This window comes from Oncorhynchus mykiss, chromosome 11, assembly GCF_013265735.2.
Source record: "Oncorhynchus mykiss isolate Arlee chromosome 11, USDA_OmykA_1.1, whole genome shotgun sequence".
Classification (NCBI taxonomy): domain Eukaryota; kingdom Metazoa; phylum Chordata; class Actinopteri; order Salmoniformes; family Salmonidae; genus Oncorhynchus; species Oncorhynchus mykiss.
In genome coordinates this window covers 33010031-33024675 of record NC_048575.1, presented here as the reverse complement: position 1 = coordinate 33024675, position 14645 = coordinate 33010031, and the positions used below count along the sequence as shown (strand labels likewise).

Genomic DNA, 14645 nt, shown 5'->3' with positions numbered 1-14645 from the left:
ATCTCTCTGTACTTAGCTCTGTTCATCTTTGCCTCGATCCTGACTAGTCTCCCAGTCCCTGCCACTAAAAAACATCCCCACAGCATGATGCTGCCACCACCGTGCTTCACCATAGGGATGGTGCCAGGTTTCCATCAAACATGACAATACATTCAGGCCAAAAAGTTCAATCTTGGTTTCATCAGACCAGAGAATCTTGTTTCCCATGGTCTAAGAGTCTTTAGGTGCCTTTTGGCAATCTCCAAGCGGGCTGTCATGTGCCTTTTACTGAGGAGTGGCTTCCGTCTGGCCACTACACCACTCTAAAAGGCCTGATTGGTGGAGTACTGCAGAGATGGCTGTCCTTCTGGAAGGTTCTCTCATCTCAACAGAGGAACTCTAGAGCACTGTCAACGTAACCATCGGGTTCCTGGTCATTACATTTCTTCAATTTTTAATTTCACCTTTATTTAACCAGGGAGGCCAGTTGAGAACAAGTACTCATTTACAACTGCGACCTGGCCAAGATAAAGCAAAGCAGTGCGACACAAACAACAACACAGAGTTACACATGGAATAAACAAACGTACAGTCAATAATACAATATAAAAATCTATATACAGTGTGTGCAAATGAGGTAAGATTAGGGAGGTAAGGCAATAAATAGGCCGTAGAGGCGAAGTAATTACAATTTAGCAATTAAACACTGGAGTGATAGATGTGCAGAAGATGAATGTGCAAGTAGAGATACTGGGGTGCAAAGGAGCAACAAAGAACAAAATAACAATATGGGGATGAGGTAGTTGGTTGGGTTATTTACAGATGGGCTATGTAGAGGTGCAATGGTCTGTGAGCTGCTCTGACAGCTGATGCTTAAAGTTAGTGAGGGAGATATGAGTCTCCAGCTTCAGTGATTTTTGCAATTCGTTCCAGTCATTGGCAGCAGAGAACTGGAAGGAGAGGCGGCCAAAGGAGGAATTGGCTTTGGGGGTGACCAGTGAAATATATCTGCTGGAGCACGTGCTACAGGTGGATGCTGCTATGGTGACCAGTGAGCTGAGATAAGTCAGGGCTTTACCTAGCAAAGCATTATAGATGACCTGGAGCCAGTGGGTTTGGCGATGAATATGAAGCGAGCGCCGGCCAACGAGAGCATACAGGTCTCAGTGGTGGGTAGTATATGGGGCTTTGGTGACAAAATGGATGGCACTGTGATAGACTGCGTCCAATTTGTTGAGTAGAGTGTTGGAAGCTATTTTGTAAATGACATCGCCAAAGTCAAGGATCAGTAGGATAGTCAGTTTTACGAGGGCATGTTTGGCAGCATGAGTAAAGGAGGCTTTGTTGTGAAATAGGAAGCTGATTCGAGATTTAAATTTGTATTGGTGATGCTTAATGTGAGTTTGGAAGGAGAGTTTACAGTCTAACCAGACACCTAGGTATTTGTAATTGTCCACATATTCTAAGTCAGAACTGTCCAGAGTAGTGATGCTGGACGGGCGGTATTTAAAAAAAAATACTGCCCTCCCCCTTCCCCTTCTGCTGTAATTTACAACAGGGTGTGAACTGTCAAACCGGGCCCAGTTCCCTCCTTCCCTTTTCTGTGGGTGAGAGGTCTGGTTATTGTCAATCATTGCCAAGCTGATCTGACCCATTGTGATCCTCACAGGACAGTCATGACACCTGCATACTCATCAGGCATGTCACCCGTTGAGCGTGTTTGGGATTCTCTGGATTGACGTGTACAACAGCGTGTTCCAGTTCCCGCCAATATTCAGCAACTTCACACAGCCATTGAAGTGGAGTAGGCCACAAACAACAGCCTGATCAACTCTATGCGAAGGAGATGTGTCGCACTGCATGAGGTAAATGGTGGTCACACCAAACACTGACAAGTTTTGTGATCCACACCCCTATTTTTTTTAAGGTATATGTGACCAACAGATGTATATCTGTATGCCCAGTCATGTGAAATCCATAGATTTAGGGCCTAATGCATTTATTTCAATTTACTTATTCCCTTATTTGAACTGTAACTCTGTCAAATCTTTGAAATTGTTTCATTTTGCATTTATATTTTTGTTCAGTATAGAACCCTCTTATAAAGTTCTTTGATCCTTCACTAAACCAAAAATGGTTCCCTGTCTGGTGTAATTGATGAATTATGGCTACTACTATTAAATAGTAATATTTTGAGCTAAGAATACACGCCAACTAAATGGAGGTTTTTGGATATAAAAATTATTTTTATGGAACAAAACTAACAAAACAAACATTTATTGTGTAACTGGGAGTTTTGTGAGTGCAAACATCCGGAGATCATCAAAGGTAAGCGATTAATTTTATTGCTTTTTTTTATTGCTTTTCTGACTTTCGTGACCAATCTACTTTGCTTCTAGCTGTTTGTAATGTTTTGTCTGCTGAGAGACCTGTCCTAACATAAACACTTGGATAGCTTTTGCTGTAAAGCTTTTTTGAAATCTGACACCGCAGGTGGATTAACAACAAGCTAAGCTGTGCTTTGGTATATTGCACTTGTGATTTCATGAAAATTAAATATTTTTTGTAATTTAATTTTAATTTGGCGTTCTGCAATTTAGCGGATGTTGACAAAAATGATCCCGCTAAAGGGATCGGTGCGCCAAGAGGTACAACAATGTAAACTACGCTTTGATCCTATTATTGCTCACATAATTTCTATTTGGCGCAAAATTTAACAACTGTGTAATTGGGAATCAAAATGGCATGCCCATACCAATATTTCACCAAAAGGCTTCTTCACAGCATCTACCCCCAAGCCATAAGACTGAACAAGTAAATCAAATGGCCACCTGGACTATTTAAATCCCCCCCCCCCCCCCCCCCCATTTTTTTCACTGCTGCTATGCCTGTCTTATCTATCCATAATCACTTTACCCCTACAGACCTGTACAAATTACCTTGACTACCTGTACCCCTGTACATTGACTCATTACCGGTACCCCCTTTATATAGCCTCGTTATTGTTATTTTATTGTATATATGACCTTGACATCCCGTAATGCGAACCATCAACTTATACATTTGATGTTTGATCATAAACTGTATTTAACACCATGGACATATTTTACAATGATATTAACTCCAACTCCTAACTGTAAGGATTAACTAGGCTATTGAATCACCCAGACTTATTATACATAATTTATTGTAAATAATCACAGTCAGCAAAAGTCTTCTAATGGCTTCATGAAAGATAGGGTACAACCCTCAATTGACTTCACACGAATACTGAAATAAAATAAACAATTAGCTAATTGCCAATGTCAGGCTGGGTCCGCAGCTCTATTTGGTATAATAATAAAATAAAGTTTATTTGAAATAATTATCTGGCTAGCTTGTAAAGTGATGAGTTAAGATAGCTAGCTTAACAGAAGAAGCAGGGCTAAGTTAGCATACAAACATGCCCAAATTCCAATAAAGTTTCAACTTTATTTATCTAGCCTAAAGTTTATCATATGACTTTGGCTTCATATATTTGAATTAAATAAGAAACTTTGCTTACCTTAATAGATTGAAAAATAACGTTCTTATTGGTAGTCTACTTGCAAGTTGGTTCAACCACTGTCCTTTTGTGTCGTCATGCTGGAATGGATTGGCAGTTGGTTTTTGAATCATAATGGCAGTTAGTTATATAACCTTTTGGTTGATTCAAAATCTAACTTTTTTTTTTTTAAATCTATGAGTGAAAAGTATTAGATATATTATTTCCTCTTGCTTCTAGCTAGCGTTTAGTTTGCAACAGCACAGGTTTCTATAAACCTTGCTGTTTGCCACTCAGACCTTGGCAAAAGTGTTGCAAAATATGAATTTGATCAATCCCTTGCCATAGAGCACTAACAGTGTTGGACGTCAGCTAGCCATTTTTCTGACCATACGAAATCATATAGCAGCATCATTAATATGGATATAAATGTCAATGGAAAATATCTAAATCCACGTTAGCTGTCATTTCAGAGTTTGATGTGACTGGTTTAGCTTTGTTAGCTGTTGATTTCTAAAATCCTCACTACACTCTGGGGTAGGGCTTTAACCCTCAAGGTTATTTGCATGCACTGGGTTTATATATAGAACCTTTAGAAAAGGGTTATTTAATCTCCTCTAAAGATTCAAAAAGTTTTATATATAACTATTTTTTTCTAAGGGTGTAGCAAAAAGAGATTGGATGACAAGTTGATGCAAAATGTGTATCTCTGTTGCGCTGTGTCAGCACAATGGACAGAACATGCCACTAGGGCACAGGGTTTCCATTAGCCGGTAATTGCTGGCTTTTGGCCAATAAAATAAATGAAAACCCATAAGTAAAATTGCAGCGGGCCAAATTGTCCAGAACTGCTCTGCTGCTAAGGAGAGAGAAAAAGTGAGAGAGGAGCCTTGTCCTAGGCTAATGTTGATTGCGAAAATGGAGGCCTTTTTCAGTGATGTAAAACAAAAGTTCGAGAGTATGCCTATAGTGAAAATCCTACAAGGCAGCGCTCCAGACTGTGACCATTGAGTCACATTTTGCGACCCTTTGACAAGGGTAAAGTTAATGCATTGGTTGCATCGGTGCAGGTTGCACATTCATTTACCTCAATAAAAATGTCAACATTTTTAGGATGCTAAAACCATGATTTGGTCAGACAGTAAGGTACAGTACATTATCCTCATGATTCATGTTATGAAAGGGTCTGCGTGCCTGTCCCTGTGTATGTTTCACTGGGGCCCGCTGCTGTGTCGAGCGAGCAATTCACTCTTTCCTTTCCAGGAGGAAAGAAATGCTCTGGGAAAATAAAAAGTTTTCTGATTGTATTAAAATTGTAAAAATCTGAACATTTCGGAGCCTATTTTTTTCCTTTTCGAAAGAGTTGCAGGCTCCTTGATGGTCTGGGGAACTTCCTGAGTAATTGATCATTCCATTCTCACCAAAATCTTCTTGTAAGATCCCCCTCAAATGCCAGTTGGATTACTTGAGTTTTCCTCGGGTGTAACATGCTTCTTCTGTGCTGACTGAACACATTGTAGCTGTGGACACTCCAAAAGTCATTACATATTTCAGTGCAGTAGCCACAGTCGGCATAGCAGAGAGAGGCCCAGAGAATCGTTACAGGATATCAAGTGGGGTCCATTTGTCTTCATTGGAGCCAGAGTGGGCAATTTCAGTCTGCAGAAACTGGCGAGTGACACTAAACTCAGCTTCCAACAAATCTGTTTTGCATAGATCCAGCAGTGGTTTCACCTTTTTCACATCTATTTACCCCCACTGCTGCTACTCACTGTTTATTATCTATGCAAAGTCACTTTACCCCTACCTACATGTACAAATTACCTTGACTAACCTTTACCCCCACACATTGACTCGGTACCGGTATCCTCAGTTTATAGGCTTGTTATTATTCTTTTATTGTGCTGCTTTTTATTTCCTTTTTTACTTAGGTTTATTTAGTAAATATTTTCTTAACTATTTCTTGAACTGCATTGTTGGTTAAGGGATTGTAAGTAAGTATTTTTCAGGGTAAGGGCTGTTGCAGTGACCGCATTACTGCCACACCTGCGGTCTCTAGTCATGAAGGCAGTCAAATTCCCCATGACCGTTTAGTCACGTAATTAGGCTTCTCCAAGATTTGATGCTGCTGCTGGTCATTAGTAGCCTACCAAACGTGCTAATTGCCTGGTACTTAGGACTCTATTGTCGCTCTAATCACGCTGACATCAATGCAAATGTATTCTAAAATCGAATCAAACACTTCATGAGAGCCCATGAGCTCATGTTGCGCAACATTTCTATAGGCTATGGAATTGCGGGAGAAAATAAAGTGATAGCCACTAATAAAAATAAGAGGATCCCATCAGCTTTCTAAAGGCTAGGCCTAAATTATTTATTTCTCAACTTTCCTAATATTAAGCGCATTGCTTATATTTACAACAGGAGTATAGACTACCTGGCTGGCATGAAAATAAACCACGGGGAAAAGGGTCCTCCATTTGCTATTTATGTAAATGGTGGTATTTTTTCCCGGTGAACCTGTTTCGATACAAGTGCATGATAATGGTCCATTCTAAATCAAAACAAATGTCACACATACAGTAACCAGTCAAACGTTTGGACACACCTACTCATTCAAGGGTTTTTCTTTATTCTTTATTTGGACTATTTTCAACATTGTAGAACTATGAAATAACACAAATGGAATCATGTATTAACCAAAAAAATTGTTAAACAAAGTAGCCACCCTTTGTCAAAGTAGCCACCCTTTGCCTGATCACAGCTTTGCACACTCTTGGCATTCTCTTAATCAGCTTCATGAGGAATGTTTTTCCAACATTATTGAAGGAGTTCCCACATATGCTGAGCACTTGTTGGCTGCTTTTCCTTCACTCTGCAGTCCAACTCATTCCAAACCATCTCAATTGGGTTGAGGTTGGGTGATAGTGGAGGTCATCTGATGCAGCACTCCTTCACGCTCCTTCTTGGTCAAATAGCCCTTACTCATCCTAGAGGTGTGTTTTCAGCCATTGTCCTGTTGAAAAACAAATGATAGTCCCACTAAGTGCAAACCAGATGAGATGGCGTATCGCTGTAGAATGCTACAGTATGGTAGCCATGCTGGTTAAGTGTGCCTTGAATTCTTAATAAATCACAGACAGTGTCACCAGCAAAGCACCCCTACATCATCAAATCTCCTCCTCCATGCTTCACGGTGGAAATCACACATGAAGAGATCACCCGTTCACCTACTCTGCGTCTCACAAAAACACAACAATTGAAACCAAAAATCTCAAATTTGGACAAAATTCTCAAAGGACAGATTTCCACCGGTCTAACGTCCGTTGGTCGTGTTTCTTGGCCCAAGCAAGTCTCTTCTTATTCTTATTTAAATAACTATGCAAGTAAGTTCAGAACAAATGTTTATTTACAATGACGATCTACAATGGCCAAACCATTAGTATTGGTTTCTTTGCAGCAATTCAACCATGAAGGCTTGATTCGCGCAGTCTTCTCTCAACAGTTGATGTTGAGATGTGTCTGTTACTTGAACTCTGTGAAGCATTTATTTGGGCTGCACTCTGAGGTGCAGTGAACTCTAATTTCCTAATGCGGTCCTTTTGAGAGCCAGTTTCATTTTTGCGTCTGTACTTGAAGAAACTTTCAAAGTTCTTGACATTTTTTCGGATTGACATTTCTCTTTGTTTATTTGAGCTGTTCTTGCGATAATACCTGGCTCAAAACCAAGAAATTCCATAAAGTAACTTTTAACAAGGCACACCAGTTAAATTAAATGAATTCCAGGTGACTACCTCATGAAGCTGGTTGAGAGAATGCCAGAGGAATTCTGTCAACCAGAGAAGAATCTCAAATCTCAAATATATTTTGATTGTTTAACAATTTCTTGGTTACTACATGATTCCATATGTGTTATTTCTTAGTTTTGAAGTCTTCGCTATTATTCTAGGATGTAGACAATAGTACAAATAAAGAATAACTGTTGAATGAGTAGGTGTCCAAACTTTTGACTGGTACTGTATATTATTTAGTATATGTAAAGGCAAGATTAAATAAAGAATAGTCTGATGGGTGACAATATTGTGAATTTTATATTATCACTTGAATGATGCCCAGCATTTTTCAACTTTTTCTAATCATAGTCGCACACCTCATGTACCCTAGCCCGTAGGTCTATGTGTTTTAATAAGGTTAGTATCACAACTAATGTGGCCAAATTACTTATTAAAATTAAGCACATTAACCCACTTTACAATGGGAGTAGAGACTAATAGGCATATATAAATAGCGCGTGAGTTTCAAGTTTGGAGAAGAAAATATTCAACATAAAAATGCACCTAATAAAAGCATTACATGCATACTTGCATTTTCCGCTAATGGAACATTCGCGCTTATAGCCTTCTACCATGTGCGCATTGCTGCGCTTATAATGTGAAGAAATAGCCTAATAGTTTATCAACATTTTAAGCTAAAAGGTTCTGATCCGTTGCGTCAGCCACATTGCATAAAAAAAGTGTTTTTGATGCTAGTGATTGTATTCATTTGGGATCTATCGCATCCCACAACTGTCCCAGACTATGTTTGGAAAATGTATTTCCCGCACAGAATAGAATAGGTCCACTTTTGTACTATGAGGGATAGTAGATTGACATAGGCTAGTGCTTTTGCTGTTCATTAGGCCTACTCATCTTGTTGGCTGACGAAAAGTAAATGTGGACAGTTCTTCCAAAATGTTTAATATGCACCTCGGAATTGGATCAGGACGCTCACAGTTGCATCCCCAATGTGTATGTCTTCAACTTGTAGCCTGTGAGAAAGACCCAATCATTGTGACAGAGAGCCATGTGAGTGAGAGGCACTTCGGATTGCTCAGTGGGAAGGGCACAAGGCAGCACTCCAGGCCGCAAAAGGTATGGATTTTTTTTTGGGTTCATTAAGGCCACAAAGGGGATGCCGTCATGAAATTTGAGGCATTTTCAAGGGCTTGTCAAATTGTGAATGAGGTACTATTGGAGTGTGTTCAGCCTGCGCAAAAAAAAACAAAGCAGAGCTCATGCATTTCAAGCAACTTTTTTCAAATCATCATTACAGTCTCATCATGCAGCCTTATAATGCATTAAAAATCAAAACATATAGTTCAATGTTTGTAGAACAGCTAAAGTTAAATTAATAACTCTAAATGAAGCATATTGCTTTGTTAACTGCGCAACACACTCCCTCAAATTGTTTGGAGAAAATATTTATATTTTATTCAGCTTTTTCAATTGTATTATTCATACTATAATATAATATAAAAACTGCCATGGAATTATAACCAAATCTTGTCTGCTAAATGCACTAATGCAGCCCACAGCCATTTGGCATGGCCACATCAGCACCTAAGATAAGGACAACTCAGAGTATGCTATTATTTTCTTCTGAAATGGACTGCATTTTCTTAATATCATGTTTCTTTAGACCTGCCTAAAATAAATAATGGATTTATTTTGAAGGTGTAGGCTATATTACATGGATTTATTAGACTTTTTAAAAATGTCTTATAAGCCATGTGTAGAAGCAAGGAGATGATACATGTGTTTATGTTAATTAACGGTTACAGTGGATTGCCAAAGTATTCAACCCCCTTGGCATTTTTCCTATTTTGTTGCCTTACAACCTGGAATTAAAATATATATTTTTTAGGAGTTTGTATAATTTGATTTACAGAACATCCCTACCACTTTGAAGATGCAAAATATGTTTTATTGAGAAATAAACAAGATATAAGACCAAAAAAAAAGAAAACTTGAGCATGCATATCTATCTGCATATCTAGCGCTCGTTTTGCAGCAATTACAGCTGCAAGTCTCTTGGGGTATGTCTCTAGAAGCTTGGCACATCTAGCCACTGGAATTTTTGTCCATTCTTCAAGGCAAAACTGCTCCAGCTCCTTCAAGTTGGATGGTTCCGCTGGGGTACAGCAATCTTTAAGTCATACCACAGATTCTCAATTGGATTAAGGTCTGGGCTTTGACTAGGCCATTCCAAGACATTTAAATGTTTCCCCTTAATTAATAACCTCTTGAAGCTAGGGGGCACTATTTTTGGAAAAATAACGTTCCCAAAGTAAACGGGCTATTTTGGCAGGACAAGATGCTAGAATATGCATATAATTGACTTAGGATAGAAAACACTCTACAGTTTCCAAAACTGTAAAAATATTGTCTGTGAGTATAACAGAACTGATATTGCAGGCGAAAGCCTGAGAAAAATCCAATTAGGAAGGGACTCTTATTTAGAAAGATCTGCGTTTCTATGCGTCCCTATTGAGCAGTGAATGGGATATCAACCAGATTTATTTTTCTATGGCTTCCCTAATGTGTCTAGTGTCACAAGACATAGTTTCAGGCTTTTATTTTGAAAAATGAGCGTGAACGACAACATTGCGTCAGTGGTCAGCTGGTGGCTCTCAGAGTGATTTGTGCGTAATAGACAAAGGCGGCCATTGTGCCTCTCGCTCCTACTGGGAAGCCAACTGTCACGGTTTATATTATCAAATAGATATTTGAAAAACACCTTGAGGATTGATTATAAAAAATGTTTGCCATGTTTCTGTCGATATTATGGATCTAATTTGGAATATTTTTCGCCGTTGTCGTGACCGCAGTTTCCGGTGGATTTCTCAACCAAACGTAAAGTACAAACAGAGGTATTTCGGCTATAAAAATAATCTTTATGGGACAAAATTAACATTTGCTATCTAACTAGGAGTCTCGTGAGTAAAAACATCTGAAGCTCATCAAAGGTAAATAATTTAATTTGATTGCTTTTCTGATTTTCGTGACCAAGTTGCCTACTGCTAGCTGGATATAATGCTATGCTAGGCTATCGATAAACTTACACAAATGCTTGTCTTGCTTTGGCTGTAAAGCATCATTTCAAAATCTGAGATGACAGGGTGATTAACAAAAGGCTAAGCTGTGTTTCACTATATTTCACTTGTGATTTCATGAATATGAATATTTTCTAGTAATATTGTTTGTCCGTTGCGTTATGCTAATTAGTGTCAGTTGATGACAATTCTCCCGGATCCGGGAGGGGTAGTTCTAAGTTAACCACTTGAGTGTTGCGTTAGCAGTATGCTTAGGGTCATTGTCCTGCTGGAAGGTGAACCTCCATCCCAGTCTCAAATCTCTGGAAGACTGAAACAGGTTTCCCTCAAGAATTTCCCTGTATTTAGCCCCATCCATCATTCCTTCAATTCTGACCAGTTTCTCAGTCACTGCCGATGAAAAACATCCCCACAGCATGATGCTGCCACCACCGTATTTCACTCTGGGGATGGGGTTCTCAGGGTGATGAGTGGTGAGAGGTGTTGGGTTTGCTCCAGACATAACATTTTCATTGATGGCAAAAAAGCTCAATTTTAGTCTCATCTGACCAGAGTACCTTCTTCCATATGTTTGGGGGGTCTCCCACATGCCTTTTGGCAAACACCAAATGTGGAGTGTACGGCTTAAAGTGTTCCTATGGACAGATACTCCAATCTCCGCTGTGGAGATGTGCAGCTCCTTCAGGGTTATCTTTGGTCTCTTTGTTGCCTCCGATTAATGCCCTCCATGCCTGGTCCGTGAGTTTTGGTTGGCGGCCCTCTCTTGGCAGGTTTGTTGTGGTGCCATGTTCTTTACATTTTTTAATAATGGATTTAATGGTGCTCCGTGGGATGTTTCTGATATTTTTTTATAACCCAACCCTGATCTGTCCTTCTCCACAACTTTGTCCCTGACCTGTTTGGAGAGCTCCTTGGTCTTCATGGGGCCACTTGCTTGGTGATGCCCCTTGCTTAGTGGTGTTGCAGACTCTGGGTCCTTTCAGAACAAGTGTATATATACTGACATCATGTGACAGATCATGTGACACTTACATTGCACACAGGTGGCCTTTATTTAACTAATTATGTGACTTTTGAAGGTAATTGGTTAAAAATAGGAAAAACGACAAGGGGGATAAGTTAATTAGAGTTAACTGCACCTCAGATTGCAGCCCAAATAAATGCTTCACAGAGTTCAAGTAACAGACACATCTCAACATCAACTGTTCAGAGGAGACCGCGTGAATCATGCCTTCGTGGTTGAATTGCTGCAAAGAAACCACCACTAAAGAGCACCAATAAGAAAATGAGACTTGCTTGGGCCAAGAAACATGAGTAATGGACATTAGACATTAGACCGATGGAAATCTGTCCTTGAGATTTTGGTTCCAACCGCCATGTCTTTGTGAGATGCAGAGTAGGTGAACGGATTATCTCTGCATGTGTAGTTCCCACCGTGAAGCATGGAGGAGGTGTGATGGTGTGGGGGTGCTTTGCTGGTGACACTGTCTGTCATTTATTTAGAATTCAAGGCACACTTAGCATGGCTACCAGAGCATTCTGCAGCAATACGCCATCCCATCTGGTTTGCGCTTAGTGGAACAATCATCTGTTTTTCAACAGGACAATGACCGAAAACAAACCTCCAAGCTATGTAAGGGCTATTTGATAAAGAAGGAGGGTGATGGAGTGCTGCATCAGATGACCTGGCCTCCACAGTCACCCGACCATAACCCAATTGTAATGGTCCGCAGAGTGAAGGAAAAGCAGCCAACAAGTGCTCAGTTTATGTGGGAACTCCTTTTAGACTGTTGGAAAATCATTCCAGGTGAAGCTGGTTGAGAAAATGCCAAGTATGTGCAAAGCTGTCATCAAGGCAAAGCGTGGCTACTTGTTCAGGATAGGGGGCGGATATTTCCCCTTTGGATGAATTGCGTGCCCATAGTAAACTGCATGAAAATCTGTCCTAAATTGCTAATATATGCATATTATTATTATTATTATTGGATAGAAAACACTCTGAAGCTTCTAAAACCGTTTGAATTATGTCTGTGAGTATAACAGAACTCACAGGGCAGGCAATCTTCCAAACTAGTTTTGGAATCCTGAAAGTTGGGGAACTTTGACGTCATCACCCCCTCCCTTCCCAACCAGTTATGGATCTGTAAACACTTCCTATGTCTTCCACTAGATGTCCTCATTCAGTAGAGCGTTTAATTGTGCAAATGGGGGGGGGGGGGGGGGGGGGGGTGGCGTTCCCTGAGGGGGACCCCTGGCTTCAACAGGAAAGAATCTTAATATTTTGATTTGTTTAACATTTTTCCATTTTTGTTATTTCATCGTTTTGATGTCTTCACTATTATTCTACAATGTAGAAAATAGTAAAAATAAAGAAAAACACTTGAATGAGTAGGTGTGTCCAAACATTTGACTGGTACTGTATATTCTAACTGAACATTTATGAATTAGCTTCCTTCGGTACACCTATATCTGTATAACAGACACAGTAGCCTGTCTGACAAGTATAAAGAAATGAATGTCTGTATCTCTCTCTCTCTTGGGCTACGCCTTCTCCTCCTTATATTTATTTAAGCCAATATGCCTATGCTTTGAATGCCCTGATGCATGTATTGCTCAAATCTCTGACAGCTGAACCATGAGGTGGACAATTTTTGTTTTTGGAAAGTAAAAACCAATAAAACAATAGGCTATAATTTTTGCATATGCTACGGATCGAAACATAAGGAATTGTGTTTTTTTTAGTTAGTTCTCGGCAGTTTTTAAGGACTCGTAAATCTGGCTCTTCTAAAAAAGTAAGAAACAATCTAGCTGGTTGGTTTTTATCAAAATCTTGCTTTAGTGTGTAGGGTGCTGCCCATGGTGCTGATAGAACTCAGCGGAGATTTCACTCCAACCTGTCACTTCTTTGTCAAAAGCATTTTAACTTTTTTGTTTATTGTAGTATAGTATCACACTATACAAGCAGAATTCAACATAATTCCAATGCAATAACCTAAATGGCGCCCATGGGTATAGCTACATACATATTGAGAGATCCAAGATGGCATAGCAGTCGGACGTGTGTTATCAGAAGCTAGCCAGCTAACTAGCTACTAGCTAGTAGTCAGTTAGCCACTGCTAGCGGTCCTCACCGTTAACTCGGACATCAGCCAGCCTCAACCTGTTCAATCAACCCAGAGCATATCGGACTGTTTTTTCTCTACCTCATCTCCGGATTCCTACTAAAAGCTCTGAACCTTTACACTGGATCATCACAGCTAGCTAGTTGCTATCCGAGTGGCTACTCCTGGCTAATGTCTCTGTCCCAAAGCAAGCACTAGTTAGTCTGGAGCTAGCCTCGAGCAAGGCCCATCTCCCGGCTAGCCAAAGAGGTCCACCAGCCAATGCTTGGGCTACAATACCTATTTTTCATTTTTTGTGATTATTGTCTTATTTCACTGTAGAGACCCTAGCCCTGTCCAATAGGCCTTAGATAGCCCTTTTGTTCCACCCCCAAGACATGCGGTGACCTCACCTGGCTTAACTGGTGTCTCTAGAGACAAAAGCTCTCTCATCGTCACTCAATACCCAGGTTTACCTCCACTGTACTCACATCCTACCATACCTTTGTCTGCACATTATGCCTTGAATCTATACTTCCGCGCCCAGAAATCTGCTCCTTTTACTCTCTGTTCCCGAACGCACTAGACAACCAGTTCTTAAAGCCTTTAGCGGCACACTAATCCTACTCCTCCTCTGTTCCTCTGGTGATGTAGAAGATAACCCAGGCCCTGCAGCCCCCAGCACCACTCCCATTCCCCAGGCACTCTCATTTGTTGACTTATGTAACCGTAAAAGCCTTGGTTTCATGCATGGTAACATTAGAAGCATCCTCCCTAAGTTTGTTTTATTTACTGCTTTAGCACACTCCGCCAACCCTGATGTCCTAGCCGTGTCTGAATCATGGTTTAGGAAGGCCACAAAAATTTCCAACCCTAACTATAACATCTTCCGACAAGATAGAACTGCCAAAGAGGGCGGAGTTGCAATCTACTGCAGAGATAGCCTGCAGAGTTCGGTCATACTATCCAGGTCTGTGCCCAAGCAATTTGAGCTTCTACTTTTAAAAATCCACCATTCCAGAAACAAGTCTCTCACCGTTGCCACTTGCTATAGACCCCCTTCAGCCCTCAGCTGTTTCTCTGGGCACCATATGTGAATTGATTGCCCTCCATCTATCTCCAGAGTTCGTACTGTTAGGTGACCTAAACTGGGATATGCTTAACAACCCGG

General features: G+C 40.2%; 1 protein-coding gene across 1 annotated transcript in view; it reads right to left on the bottom strand.

Moving 5' to 3' along the window:
• Positions 1-14645, bottom strand: part of LOC110535589 (receptor-type tyrosine-protein phosphatase N2) — a 288776-nt gene that overhangs the window by 209868 nt on the left and 64263 nt on the right. The window lies entirely within an intron of this gene.